Source organism: Cygnus atratus, chromosome 1 (assembly GCF_013377495.2).
Source record: "Cygnus atratus isolate AKBS03 ecotype Queensland, Australia chromosome 1, CAtr_DNAZoo_HiC_assembly, whole genome shotgun sequence".
Taxonomy (NCBI): domain Eukaryota; kingdom Metazoa; phylum Chordata; class Aves; order Anseriformes; family Anatidae; genus Cygnus; species Cygnus atratus.
The window spans coordinates 90,690,586-90,704,390 of NC_066362.1; positions in this window are offsets into that span (position 1 = coordinate 90,690,586).

A 13,805-nucleotide genomic window follows, 5' to 3' on the forward strand; every position below is an offset into this window, starting at 1 on the left:
TATGTAATACGGAATGAGAAGAAAAATGTACGAGGAAGGGGTTTGAAAAGTACTGGCAACAGTGAGTTTCCTTTGTCTTAGCAAATGTGTAGGTAGGGAGTGATTCTAGAGGTTATAAGTAATGAAGGCATGTGGAACAAAGAGAAAGCCTTATTATAGTACTTGTGCATCCTTCCAATTACCATTGTTCATAAGACAGGGACAAAGTCAGTACAATTCCAGTTTTGTTAAATTCCTCTCCTAACTTCTGTAGGTAATTCCATTCATCTGACATCCAGTTCTCTCACCTAAAGGAAATTTATCAGGTGAACAGTATTTTGCAGAAACAGTGGATATGTGTTGTGCCTGAAAGTCAAGACACTTGACACAGGCAACATCCTAAGCCATTTTCTTAACTTTTTTGTGCTTCAGTAGTTCAATTGGCAAAAACAAAAAGCCCTAAAGCAATCAGATTTTAATAAGTAAAAGGTAAATGCCAAATAGTATAATTTACCTGTGCAAGCAACTGTTGAAAATCTCTATGAATCACACTGGAAATCGGTTTTCAACTTCTCCTGCTGCCTACCTATATCCTCCCACATTCAGCTTAAATTAGAAAAGTTATTATTCATGTTCCCTTTGTTAGGTGGTGTTGCTACTGAATATTTACTTTAGCACTGTTTGTACTTCAGCTTAAGATAAAGCAATCCCCTTCTGCATCGCCTGCAAATCATACTGGTGTTTTTGGATTGCAAATGTTATGCTGTTTAAATGCTGTTTATGTCAATACTTTCCCCAGAAACTCCTCCTTCATGCTAATACAACAAACAAAATTAATAAAAGAAACCCTTCCCTTATGTGAATTGAGTCTCTTCCAGTATTATAAGTGAATCTATTGAGGGATGAATCAGACAAGCAGGGCCATAAAAACTGTAATGTGGTAGAAAAATCTCCAGAAGAAAAGCTAGCTTCCTTTATAACAAAGTAATTCTAAAATAATGTGCTAATTGTGTGCAATTAATCTACATTATTTTTCATGGTACTGTCTGAAACTGCATTAATCTAAGCAGGACACTTCCGTTGTTGTCTCAGGAGTCATACGTGGCCCTTAATTGTCGTCTGGCGGAGAATGGCATTTGCCCATTTAGAGAGAAAAATCACTTGACCTTGCTTTGAAAGCACTTGACTGATCCAGCAAGTAGCCACACCACCTTCCTTAAAAGCATGAGAGCTATGTGCTCTATCGTAGGCAGCCTGAAAGGCTGTTCTCAAAAAGCAGCTATGTGTGTAATCATTACACTGCTGGATCAGTGCAGGAAGCAGAAATCACATTAAAACCAAATCACTTGAATCACATTATTTCATACATTGCTCATATCTAATGCAATGTCAGAACTGGAGACCAACTAAGTGAAGGTGTCCTTAAGATAGAAGGATACACGTGAAGCTCTGTTGTGCTATAAAAGTGTCTTTCTTCATCTGAAGAATCTGGGGGGCAGAAGCACTACTCGTAAGAGTTAATTCTTATGTAGAGCTCTCTTCTTCCATGGTCCTTTACTGCCTGCATTCCTCTAAATCCACCAGCATGAAAGCACCACGTCACTGTTAGATGTCATCTAGAAGGCAGACAGAAGCTAGCTGCAGACAGATCTGTAAGTAGTGCAGATGGAGGAGGAACAGGAGTTTCATTTCCTGTATCTGGTCAGAGAAACCAGGTTTTTTATCCTTGCCACTAGAACTGCAGTAGTTCAGTCTTGCATGTGGCCCTAGCAAGAGCTGAGACTTGGCTCTCAGAAACGTGTGGCTGAGGAAGGCTCATCTGGAGCCAGCTCACATGCTCCTGCATGTACTGCCTAAAGCTCCAGAAGGAACATCAGCCATGTTTTGCTTCTTAGGCTTTCTGTGGCTCTGAAATTCCTCTGAACCTCATAGTATGATTTGGTGTCTTACTCCTTGGCATGCACCATCTCCTGGGCTCTCTTATCTCTAGGCTAGAATGCAACGTATGCAAGTGCCCCTTTAGGAGCTGGGATTAGCCTTAGTGCTTGTGGCCATTTTAAAGGTGCTGTTTGCAGGCTGTTAGGGATGTTTGAAAGTGATGTCATATTTACTAAAGTAGGAAGGTCATGCATTTGGTATTCCAATCCCCTTATCTTCTAATGTCAGCGGACAGCATGATGTGCTGAATAATATGTGCTGTGCTAGTAAAGAATGCAAAGTAAGGGCTGGATTTTTACCTATTAATCTGATTCTCACATAGAGAATGAAGCTTCTGTTGTTGTTAATGATCTAATATTGATGTTGCAAGAGTGTAATAGTGGCTCTTCAACCACATGCTAAAAATTCTGTGTTTCAGTAACGACATAATTTGTCACTTGAACTTGCATCAGTGAGTGCTGTTCAGGAAGGTGAATCAGAAGTTCACATGAATTTGAGAAACCACTGCCTGGTACAAACAACTCCCAGATCTGGTATCTCCACCTTTTTCAGCTGATAGCATTAGAAGACTTCCCCTCTTTTCCTGTATGAAATAGAGGAACTTCAGGGAAAATTCTTTCTTAAAAATGAAAACAAATGTCCACCTGCTATTAAACGTTAACACTTTTTTTGTTTTGGCGTGTGGGTCTGCTGTATGCTATGACATACGAAAAAAAAAGTGTATTACTAATTGTGAGTTACAGTAAGAGCAAATAAGTGAGCTCTGTGTGACCTATAAAGAGGACTAAGCAAAATCAAGAGCCTGTATGTGAACATTTCCAGTTTCAGAGCTCTTTGAATTTTGCATCCAAATTTTGCAGCCTGGGCTTCTCTCCAGACTTGACAAATGTTAATTAAAAAGAAGAAATTAGCGTGATGCTGTTTCTTTTCATCCTGGCTCTCATCCCACTCCCTGAATGTCAGAGCTGCAGTGTGCCTCCACAGTGCAGCTGCACGTGCATGCGCACACGCGGTGCACGTTCTCGTGCCTGTCATTTTGGGAAAGTAGCAGTAGATTTTGGCAGCATAAAAACATGACTGTGAATACCCCGTCCCTGTTCCTGCAGCGTCACTGCTTTCCACTTTCACATTGATGTATTCAGTTTTTTTCAAGTGGATGAATGCTTTCTGACAATGGCTTGAAATAAAACAACATAAAAAAGCCTGCCCTATGACATCAGTGCCTGTGAGCTTAAGTAAACAGAGGATACGAGTTCCAGCTTTCCTAGGTGAATACTGTTCATAGGTGGGGAGTTTCCACAGCGGGCTTTGAGGTTGCAGAAGATATTTTCGAGTGCTACTTCCTCCTTTCATGTATCTCTCCCTTCAGCAAACACCATTTCCATGGTTATTTTCTAGATACGGGCTGATAGTTAACTCCAGAGCTTGGTGTTGCTGGAAATTTCTGACTTTTGGATGCTTAGTAACAGCCCTGCCCTTCTGGAAACAATTGTTCACAGGCAAGGCTGACAGGAGCAGGGTTGATAGCTTTTCATTGAGAGCAAATAACAATGTGAGTAATGCTAATCTTTCACTTAGAAAACTGGCTACAGTTTTGCTCTGTTCTTTTTCATTCCTGGTCGTAAGTAATTAAGAGTGGTTGTACCTCAGTACTCCGTCCCAGAAGCAGCTGAGACATACTAGTCACTCATGTCTTAGCTGCCTGTTGTAAAAATTGACAAAGGTGAATATTTTGAGGTCAAAAGTGCAGAATAATTATTTTTAGCAATATTTCTCTTATGACTCAGTAATTGTAGTTGTTCATTCAAAATATTTTCCTGCTTCTCTAGCTTTCAAAAGATGATAATACTTCAAACAATATCTTAGTGTTACTCAGTAGTAACATGAAGAATTAAGCTGCAGATTGTAGGCATCCCCTGGATCAAAAATTTCCCATTCTTGCTTTAGCTTTTGGCCTGAAGTTTCTCACTCTATCTTGGGAGGGGCGGCTCTGGTAAGGTTTTTGAGAGTTTTCTCTATCCTTCTGTCAGCATTGCTGGCCCATGAGCATTTTACCTCCTTTCAAAGAATCCATTTGGGCAAGATAACAAGCCATTAGTCAGAAAGGACAGAACGATTGTGGAATTTTGCAGGAAACTAGTGCCAAAAAATGGTTGAGAAGGTTCCAAGAGGTTTTGCAGCATCTGTTGGTCATTGTTTCCTTTGTTACAGGAAGTGCACAAGTTCTCAGTATGATGGCAAGAGGGATTTCTGCCGAGTCTGACAAATGCTGTCAAACAATGGTAAAAACAATGAAAACTCTGTGGTCTTAAGAGTGTCATTTACTAATTCTGCATTAGTTTGTGTAGCAGCCATTTCATTTCAGCTTTCTGTAGAATGCCCTTATTATGTGCTCTAGTAAAGCATATTTGGGGTTTTTCGTCATATTCAGCTGTTTAATATTGGCAATAAAGAATAAAACCTATTGTTCTGAGAAGACTGTGTGGCAGAAAGGTGTAGTAGGTTTGGAGAGTTTTATTGCAAGAAGTACTTCAGTACTCTGACATTTCTGTTTTAATAAGAATGTACTTAACACTACATATGAGTTTGTGAGAACTTGATTGAAGAATAGGATTGCAAGTAACTGTTAGAACAGATATACAGTTGAATATACAATTGTAGGTATACAATTAGATTTTCTCTGGTTGTGTATAGGATTGACGTGCAGATAACAAATTTAAACTAGTAGAATGAAAAAAACTTCACTTGAAAAGCTCTTCTGTATTACCTTAGCTTAAATATAAAAGATATGCCTCCACTTAGTCACATTCCCGTTATTGCTTCTACTTAGTCCTTGGCCTCTTATCTCTCTTAGGTGCACTGCTTTTTCTTCTAATGATCATGATTCCTTTCAAGCACTTAACGATCAAAATTCTGTATTTTGTAGTTAGAATTTCTCCTGCAGTCCTTTAGCGACTGCTCGTATAGTCAAGGGCCAAAAACACGACAGGGGTAAAACAAATTCTCATTAACCTCAAACAGCTAAGAGAGCAAGGCAGGACCAGATTCTGTCCTGTGCCTATCAACAAAGGATTGTGTACTTCCATCACACTTTTCCAGTTTCACTGAAAATGCATGCTTTTAGCGTTTGTTCTACATTTAAAAGTTATGCTGACATAGCAGTGTTACAGAAAGGAGTGGGTTTGAACACTGTTTTGCACAGTTGTGCTTGCAAGTCTTTGCTAAGAACTGCTTCCAGTTTAACTCTCAAATTCTTCTGCTATGTTGGCAGTTCATCCCAAATTTTGACAGCCACAGCTTACATGGTTGCGAAGGAAAGTTTGACAGCATGACCTGAATGTAACTGCAGTTAATCTGTCTGAGCTTCTGCTAACCTGGGTGGAAAGTACCTGATACATCTCTGTAAGAGTGTCACATGCAAGCGGCCACTGCTGGGAGGGGAGGCCTGCTGGCATCGTTTCCTGTGGTTGTCACGAGGAGATGAGAAGCAGGAAGCTGGACCCACCTATCCCGTTGTATACCTTAGCTTCTCTACAGAGTATTTAAGAAAACCCTACTGCTCTCACAGACTGCAGGACAAACCCAATGTGATACTACAGCTACAGACAGAAGGAAGGTGAACACCGTGGTACTTGGCACCCTTCTACTAAAAGCAGCTAATCAAAATTCAGTGTCTCATTGATCACTATAATAAGGGGGAAGGAAGAAGTGGTGCTAGAGCCAGGTAGTAGCTTCTGTGCCCAGAACGAATCAAATAAAATGATGAAAATAAAAACCACACAAGCTGCTTATAAATTCAAGGCATCTGGTAGGCTTGATCTCTTGAATTGTTCTTGTGGGCAGGCTACCCAATCTTCTGAGTAAGGATTACTTTTCCTATGTCACTTTTTTTTTTTAAACATCTTTACTGTCTCTCTTTTAATAGTCTTTATACCTTAAGCCCTCAGAACTCTGGGTGGACCTACTTATTTCTTTCTCTGGAGGCAACATTGCTGTGTTGTCATTTTTAAAACCCCTTGTATTTGAACTGTATTTGTTTCTGCGGAGAAACTTCATTCTTACCTGCATCTTGAAGAGCTGTAGTGATACAGAGAGCTTCAAAGCAGGTTAACCTGACCTTTATCAGCATGAGGTTTGGCTAGGAGGAGGGAACGTTTTGTTTGTGAAAAAACAATGTTCTGTCCCAGCGTGCGAGAAGAAGAGAAATGGGAGAAGATAAGGCCACATTATGAAGCCTTTAGAACAATGTAATACTCCCCTTAACCCCTAGACTTTTAGCCTATGGCCCTGCAGTAGTGGAGTCTCTCTGAACATCCAATTTTGCCATTTCTGATTTTATCAGTGACCCCAACCTAGAGCTTCAAGACCACAGCAATGAAGAGGACCCACAGCATACAGAATAGCATACTTGCTGTGCACCAGCAGAATAGGTCTGCATCTGAAATGAAGCGTGGCATTTGTGTTTTAGTTACTTGAAATTCAAAATGCTAGTGCATAAGTGTGTGACTTATGAGGGACCTTCTGACAAGCAGAAGATGGAACTTTGCTATGACAGCAAAAATGCAACAATTGTAAAGGTGTATCAAGTAATTTTACAACACTCCATATTTCATCCCAGAGAATGATGATACTTCCTTTTCACTGTCGTAAGTGTGCTAGCTCCAAAAGTGTCCTTTCTTGTACTTCTGTGATTGAGTATGCTTTACTCCATGCAGTAGTTGTTTACAACACACCAGTCTTCTACTGGTTGAAAACACATTTATTCCAGACAATGGTGCCAGTGCTTATCAGTTCGTATTGGCCATTTGAAAACAAAAGCCAGACAAGAAGGCTTCTGTTTTCAGTGGCTGGTCAGGATAGTACTGGAAGTCACTTCTTGGTGCTTTTCACCCTGTACTAGAGTACAGCTGTCAGCGCTCAGGGTCCACTTTCATTCAGGACTGCCTTCCTGGAAGTAGCGTCTTGGTAGACTCCGTCTGGGGCTAATTCTGGCACTGACCTACCTCCCTTTCACAAACTGTGCAGTGATGATGTTCCAGGGAGGTTTTCACAGTGAGTCATTAGAGCCCTAGAAATACAGTTAAAACAGACGAACTTGTCAAAACGAGTCATATCTTTCAAGTGGTGATTGCTATTTTGAGTGACTATTTTACATTACACTCACCAGGACACCCAGGAACCTGTGGTTTGTAAACTTCCCCGCTGATCTCCATTCCCACCGCGCAACTAGGCAGGGCAGCTGTATTACCCGTATCACTGAACGGCACCTTCCTCTTCCCCAGATCGTGTTACTGGGCGAACACAGCACCAGGTCGGGAGGAAGTGGCTGTGGGTGTCTATGAAACGTTGCCTCAGGCAAAGGATGTCATTGCTCTCAGTGGCCAGCCCTCAGAAGCAGACTGGACATCCGGTGCCTCTGCCTTGGAAGGAGCTGGAAATGGGACAGACACAGCAAAGGCACCTGAAACTGTGCCAAGTGTGTGCAGGGAAGAAAGGCAGGGTTAAGGACATGCTGGTCATAGTCACTCCCATGGAGGATGGGCTTGGAGGACAGGAGGTGGTCAACACGAGGAACAACTGGACTTGCACACACAGAGAAAGCGATCTCAGAAAAGAAATGAGAAAGCTGCAGCATGGGAAAAGTCAGCAGTAGCTGGATGAGGCTGCTTTTGTGATCCAAAGGGGCAGAAGGGAGCTGGAATTACGGAGGAGGAAGTCAGCAAGGAAGCAAAAGCACTGGAGCAAGTATATTTGCCGTGAGAGTAAAGGGCAAGAGGGAGGCACAGTTTGTTAGAAAAAGGAACCGTGTGCTTAAAGGAAGAAGGAAAAAGACGCAACAGGGATGGGGAGAACAGATTGCTATGAAATTACAGTTTGTTACAGCGTTAACGTAAGTTAACCAAAGTTGTACATTTCCCCCAGCATTCGTGTGCACTCCCATCACCACACACCCCCCAAACACTGCTTAGTCTACTACAACTGCCTTTGGTGCTCCAAGGCCCCAAGAAGAAATCAAAGGAAATGATAAGAGAATGATAAGAGAAAAAATTGGAGGATGTGAAACAGATACACAAGTAAAGGAAATTATAAACGGAAGGAGAAGAGGAGGGTGGAGGAGGAAGGCAAAGTCTGGTGAGCTGAATATGCTGGAATAATGCTGTTTTTCAAATAGACCTCATTTGAGAGCAGCTCTTTCAGGTTTTGGTCTCTGAATGGCTGGAGCTGTTCCAGTTGTTATGTAGGGAGATATTACAGTATCTGCTGCAGCCACAAAGAAACAGTTAAGAGCAGTGTAAACTGTTGCAAGAGTACAAGCAAGAGTCTGCTTGTGACAGCTACAAAGGGATAAAATTGTCCTTGTTTGGCTACTAATTGAGGGGAAAGGGAAAAAAATCATACTGTAACCCTTTTCAGGGCACTAGTTTTCTCTGTCTTTTTTTTTTTTCCCTTGTTGGACATTAACTGCATTTGTCTGCAGTTACTCAATAGATAAAGAGGAGTTCATTTTTCAGTGCTGTATGTTCAGCATTTTTACAGGAAATAGTGAAATTGGAAAAAAAAAGCTGTCTTACGGGTTTTGCAACTCACTGATGATAACTCTAGTGGAGTTTCTGTTGAATACTGTAATTTTTTCAAGTTCATATTTGGTGTCAAAGGGAAAAACTCACAATTACCTCTTCAGGTATGCCAGGTTTAAAGGCAGTTATTTTTAAATCAAATTTAGCTGGAGAAACATCCACCTGCTCCTTGAGGAGAGGCATAACCTGTATTTAAAGTTGCCACATAAAATTCAGGAAGTAACTCTGTCCTCGTTTCCTTACTGTCCCTCCTCCAAACTGAAGACCTGTAATGAGGAGCTGGTTGGAAATACTCCTGTGGAACCGAGAGCAGTTTGAACAACGCCCACGTGATGCGACTGAAATGCTTCTTTTGAAGCTATCAGTCGCAGACATCGAGCTAGGTTTCAGCTGGAGCCCTGCCTGCCTCCCTGGCACCGTGCCCCAGAACCACAGACCCAACCATACGCCTGCATGCCCTGGGCCTGGGCCAGGCTGCCCGGACTGCCCCTGGCTCCACGGCTCTGAGGCGGACCCACCAAGCTGGGGGTGGCAGCATTTCATCGTCAGCTGCCAGCACCGACTCTGCCTACGGTCCTGGGAGTTCAGCTTTGCGGCTGGCTGAAGCTGATCGAACTGGAAGCTGTGGATAGATTCAGTTGCCTGGTTTGTTTCCTCAGCGGCACCTTTCTGCCACTGCCTCCACACACAGCTGGGGATGTGCAGTTTACAGGTCAGGCTGAAAACTAATGCTGTCGGACCCCCCCTCTGCCCTGCCCCCAAATGCACAAGGACGCAGTCGGCTCAGCAGTCCCTTGCGAAGAAGGAGAAAGCAAAAGGTAGGATGTTTTGGCTGGCAGTCCGCAGTTAGACCTGCTTCAGCTGGTGGTCCAGCTGCAGCCTGCATGGCCAGCCTGTGGCTGTCCATTAGCCACTAGTGGCTCCTGCCAGTACTAAAGTGTTTCACCAAGCAGGCAGGTCCACAGCACATAATATCTAAACTAAAAATAAAATACGCTGCTATTTATTTCAGTACTTGGTGTTTCTTACGTTTGAATTTGCTTTTGAGAAGCCCTGTCAGAGAAACAATTAAATTAATTTAAATAAATCTCACAAAAGCTTTTAATTTCAACGGGGAATAGATTCCCCCTGCTCCCATACATGAACTCTCCTGGCTATCATTTTGAAAAAAAACCCTTCACGGCTAAATGAAATATTGGACAAGAGAATGGCAGAATGCCAGCCCTCTTTATTTCATGATATTATAATAATAATGATCTCATATGATATTATTACCCTGTTTTATACTCATTTTGGCCTTTTCCCTTTTTCCACAGAACATCTCCTTTGTCATTCATTGATTTTATTCTTGTAATAGCATTACCCTGAAACAGGCTAGACTGAGGGTGATGCACATAACCACCCAAGAAGACAGAGCAATCACATTCACCCACGGTGCTGTTCAGTGTAATATCTGTCATGTTCACTGAAAGCTGTACCTCCTCTCTCTCCATTGTGGGCTCTAAAATAAGCAGAAACCATGAGCTCTGGGAGTCTGAGCTAAAAGGGACAGGAGGCAGAGGAAGTGAGAAACTGAGAACTACCACACACGTTTACCTTCTTCCCTGCCATCCATATCTGAGCAGGCATTAGGACACCAGGCTAAATCGCTCTTAGAATAGATCCAGTGCAGACGGTTTCATGCAGCGCCTGAATTTGGCTCTGGGAAGTGGTAAGAATTAAAACCTGAATCTCATGTAATTTTCATCATCGACTGAAGCTTTAACAAAAACCAGACCGTCACTAATCATATTGAGCATTTATTGCGGAAACGTTCCTCAACCAGTTCCATTTCTCTGTTCAGGCAACTTTGCTCATGGTACATAACACTATATAGAAATAGCATATATGACATTATACGCACATAAAAATTGCTCTAAATATGAAGCACTTGCTAATCTTGTGTGGACATTGTGCTAAAAGTGGTGTATCCGTCAAAAGGAAACCAAAATCCATTTCATGCAAGCTCATCAAGAAAACATACACAATATGTAACCATTTCACAGCTGCCAAAAGAGATCAGTCTAATTTCTTTTTTTTAGCTAGAAGGGGAAATCTAACCAGGCAAAGCTGTTCAGAGCCAAGAAGGCTATCAAAAAAAATAATAAAAAATGTAGAAACAATTCGTAATTTCATCCAAAGGCAGAAGAGTTTGTCAGAGCAGTGCGTGCACTGGGCTAAGTGAAATAGTGTGGCTGCATGTGGGGCATGTCAACTATGGGTTTGCTGGAGTGTTATTTGTAACCCTGCGAATTACAGCTATAGAAATCATTTCAGGCACTTCTGTTTCTGGTATTCCTCTGTCCTTTTCTATCTTCCCCCCAGCTCTGTCCCTTTCTCAGCCCTCCCCCACACAACAACTGACTGCCAGCTGGCAATACTTTTCTTTGTCTCTCTGCAAAGACCATTAGATCCAAGCATGTCTCGATGAATTTGAGGATATCATCTGCTTGCGCGTACTGAGTAATCAACAACTTCCATAGGACAACCACTTTCACTTAGCTTCCATTCTCTTAAGGATATCTCAGAAATGGCATGAGTTGTTTAAATGTTTTAAATCAGCACCGAGCGAAGCCTTCCCACTTTTCTCCCCACCTGTCCCCAACCAGCATGCCATGAGAAACCCCTTCAGCCATAAGAGAGGCCAGATGCTGAAATCATTTGGGAAAAAAACACGTGGGTTCAGACGGTGGGCAGGGTGGCTGGGTGACTCTGATCGGGTCACTGGTTCCCCCTCAGCAGCAGGGTCACCAAGCAGAGCGGGTCAGGCGCAGGCTCCTCGAGGGGTGCCACGTCAGCTGTCAGACAAAAGATGTGACTCAGATACACCTAGGAATCGGCATTTTTCCTCTCTCGGAGAGTGCAGTTAATGGCTCTCTCTAGGAAGTGACTCCACCCAGCTTTGGTTCCCAATGCAAGTCGCCCCAGCAGACACTGTGGAGATGTGCTTACATTTTAATGTTGTCCGCGGTCCAGTCACTCCTGAGGCCCACGTGGCATCCAGCCACTCTGTTAACCTCTCGAGACCCCAGTCACTGCCTCTGAAAAGGGTGAAGTGTCCCTAGGTAGGTATTCCTCAGATAAAAGGAGTGGTGTTATTATAATTACTACATTGCCATTCTGCGGCGAATGGATTCCTTGTGCTCGGTTACCTACCGCAAATTTAATCTGTGGGCATAACAGGCTTCTCTCCGTGTTTTCACAACCTGGCTCTTCAAAGTAAAGCCCTTTGTTCCAAGCTAGGAGGATAAATGGGTTTTAGCTTCATTTTCTCAGAGGGAAGCTTATGTGATTGCGCTGTCTGTCATCTGTCTATGCCGATAAGTTTTTAACTGCCACAGCCAATTATAATTATTTCCAAAGAAAAACATCGCCAGAGGCAGACATCTCCATGATAATTATATTTCTATGGATTTTGTGAAAGAAGGCAGCAGACTGGGTCGGGGATGGGGATGGGGAGGAGGAGGGAGAGGACAGAGAGCAAGACCACAGTGTCCCGCGAAGGGAATCTGGGAGACCTCGGCTGTCCCCGCGCTGGCCGTGAGCAGCCAGCCTGCAGAGCCTGCGGGCACTGCAGTGTTGGGCGACATGAGTGTCCCTCTGAACGTCCCACAGGGAGTGCCACCCGCTGGGCGCACCTTCACAGGGGACGTCCTCTGTGTTGCGGAGGGAGAGCAGGCACAGGCCGTCTTTGTGCTGACTCTGATGGAAGGAAAACATCTGGGTGTTCTGGAGCAGGCACCAGCACTGTTTTTGCCCTCGAATTGTACTTGTGGGTGGCAGAACTTGTGTGGCAGATGGGGTGGGCTGGCCGGCGCCCCCAGGGAGGACTGGTTTGCTCGATACGGTTGGAATATGCTCTGTGCTGTAACTAGCTGAACATGCTCAGTGATGGCATTGCTAATAAAATGTGGTGGGCAATGCGTGTTCTGTGCTCAGAGACCTGCTAATACACTCATGACAGCCGCTAAGGCCAGGTTTGCATATTTAGGTGACGGAGCCATGGTATTTGAAGATCCACAGAGCCTAATTCTCTCTGAAATCAGAAGGGACTATGACTTACACTGCATCAGAAGTCAGGTCTTTAAACAGCTTTAAAGCTATCAACCTTCCTTCTCTAATACCTTAGAACAACTGACCCTCTCTCTCAGCAAATCCTGACTGAAATGAGAGGTTTCTGGTACTGCCTTTGAGGACAGAGTAGAAAATTATAGTTTTGGCACAACGTAACCATTCCCTGGAATCAAACACATTGTTTCCCCATTACATAATTTTCTTGGATGTGTCACAATGCCTAGGGTGGAAGACCATGTTCACCACCGAGATAACGTAACATGTAATTTCTATAAGCTCACTGATAATCTGACCCACATCTCCGGGAGCCTCGTTTCAGCGGAGGGCAGCTGCAGATAACACCGCAGACAGTTGCTCTGTTGCCATCGGTCCGCCACAGGTGAAGCTGCTGGTCTGCAAAGGGAACCTCACGTGTCTTGGGCATGCAGTAGGAAGTACGGGTAAGAGCCAGGGAAGGGTGGTTGTGAAAGAAGCACCGTTTCCCTAAAATCATTTTGAAGTGGATGAAAAATGACTGCATATTAGCCATATCAAACAACTGTGAAAGGTTTACACTTATTCACAGCATTCCTTTATTTTTGACTAGGTGTGCAGCAACTGTTCCTGAAAGTTAATTCAGGCTTTGGTCTTTTGTAATGCTTAGAAGCCCATTAATATTTATAAATGTCACTTTAATCCCTTTTTTGCCCTCTTGCCCAGGCAGGATCTCTCATAAGAAAATTTTGTTGCCTTTTTTTTTTTTTTTTTTTTTGACAAACTGTGGTAAGTTCATGGCTGAGCTTGTTCTAAAAATGTCATGTTCTGTAGAGCTGTGATGTATAGCTTTGGTAGCCTGCCTCTGCCCCCAAGATGGTTCTGAGTTAGATCTTAGGCCTGGAGGAAAGGACATGGAGCCTATTCTCAGCCCTGCCACTGGCTGATTATGCGACTTTAGTCAGTTCATTTAACCACAGCATGCTTTGGTTTCCAGATCAAAAAAAAAAGAAGGGGTAACATCCTCCTTTGTGTCTGCTTTGCGGCGCTGGAAGAACAAAGTATCACCTATGATGTTGCTATTCTACTGTGATTTCTGGATGCAGATGGTTTTTGTGAGCATTGTGACACGGGGCAGCACGTGTGTCGAGCGAGCCCATGAACACAAAGGTCAGGCCACTGCTGAGGGAGACAGCTCTCACAGCCCGTTTGACAAATCTATCT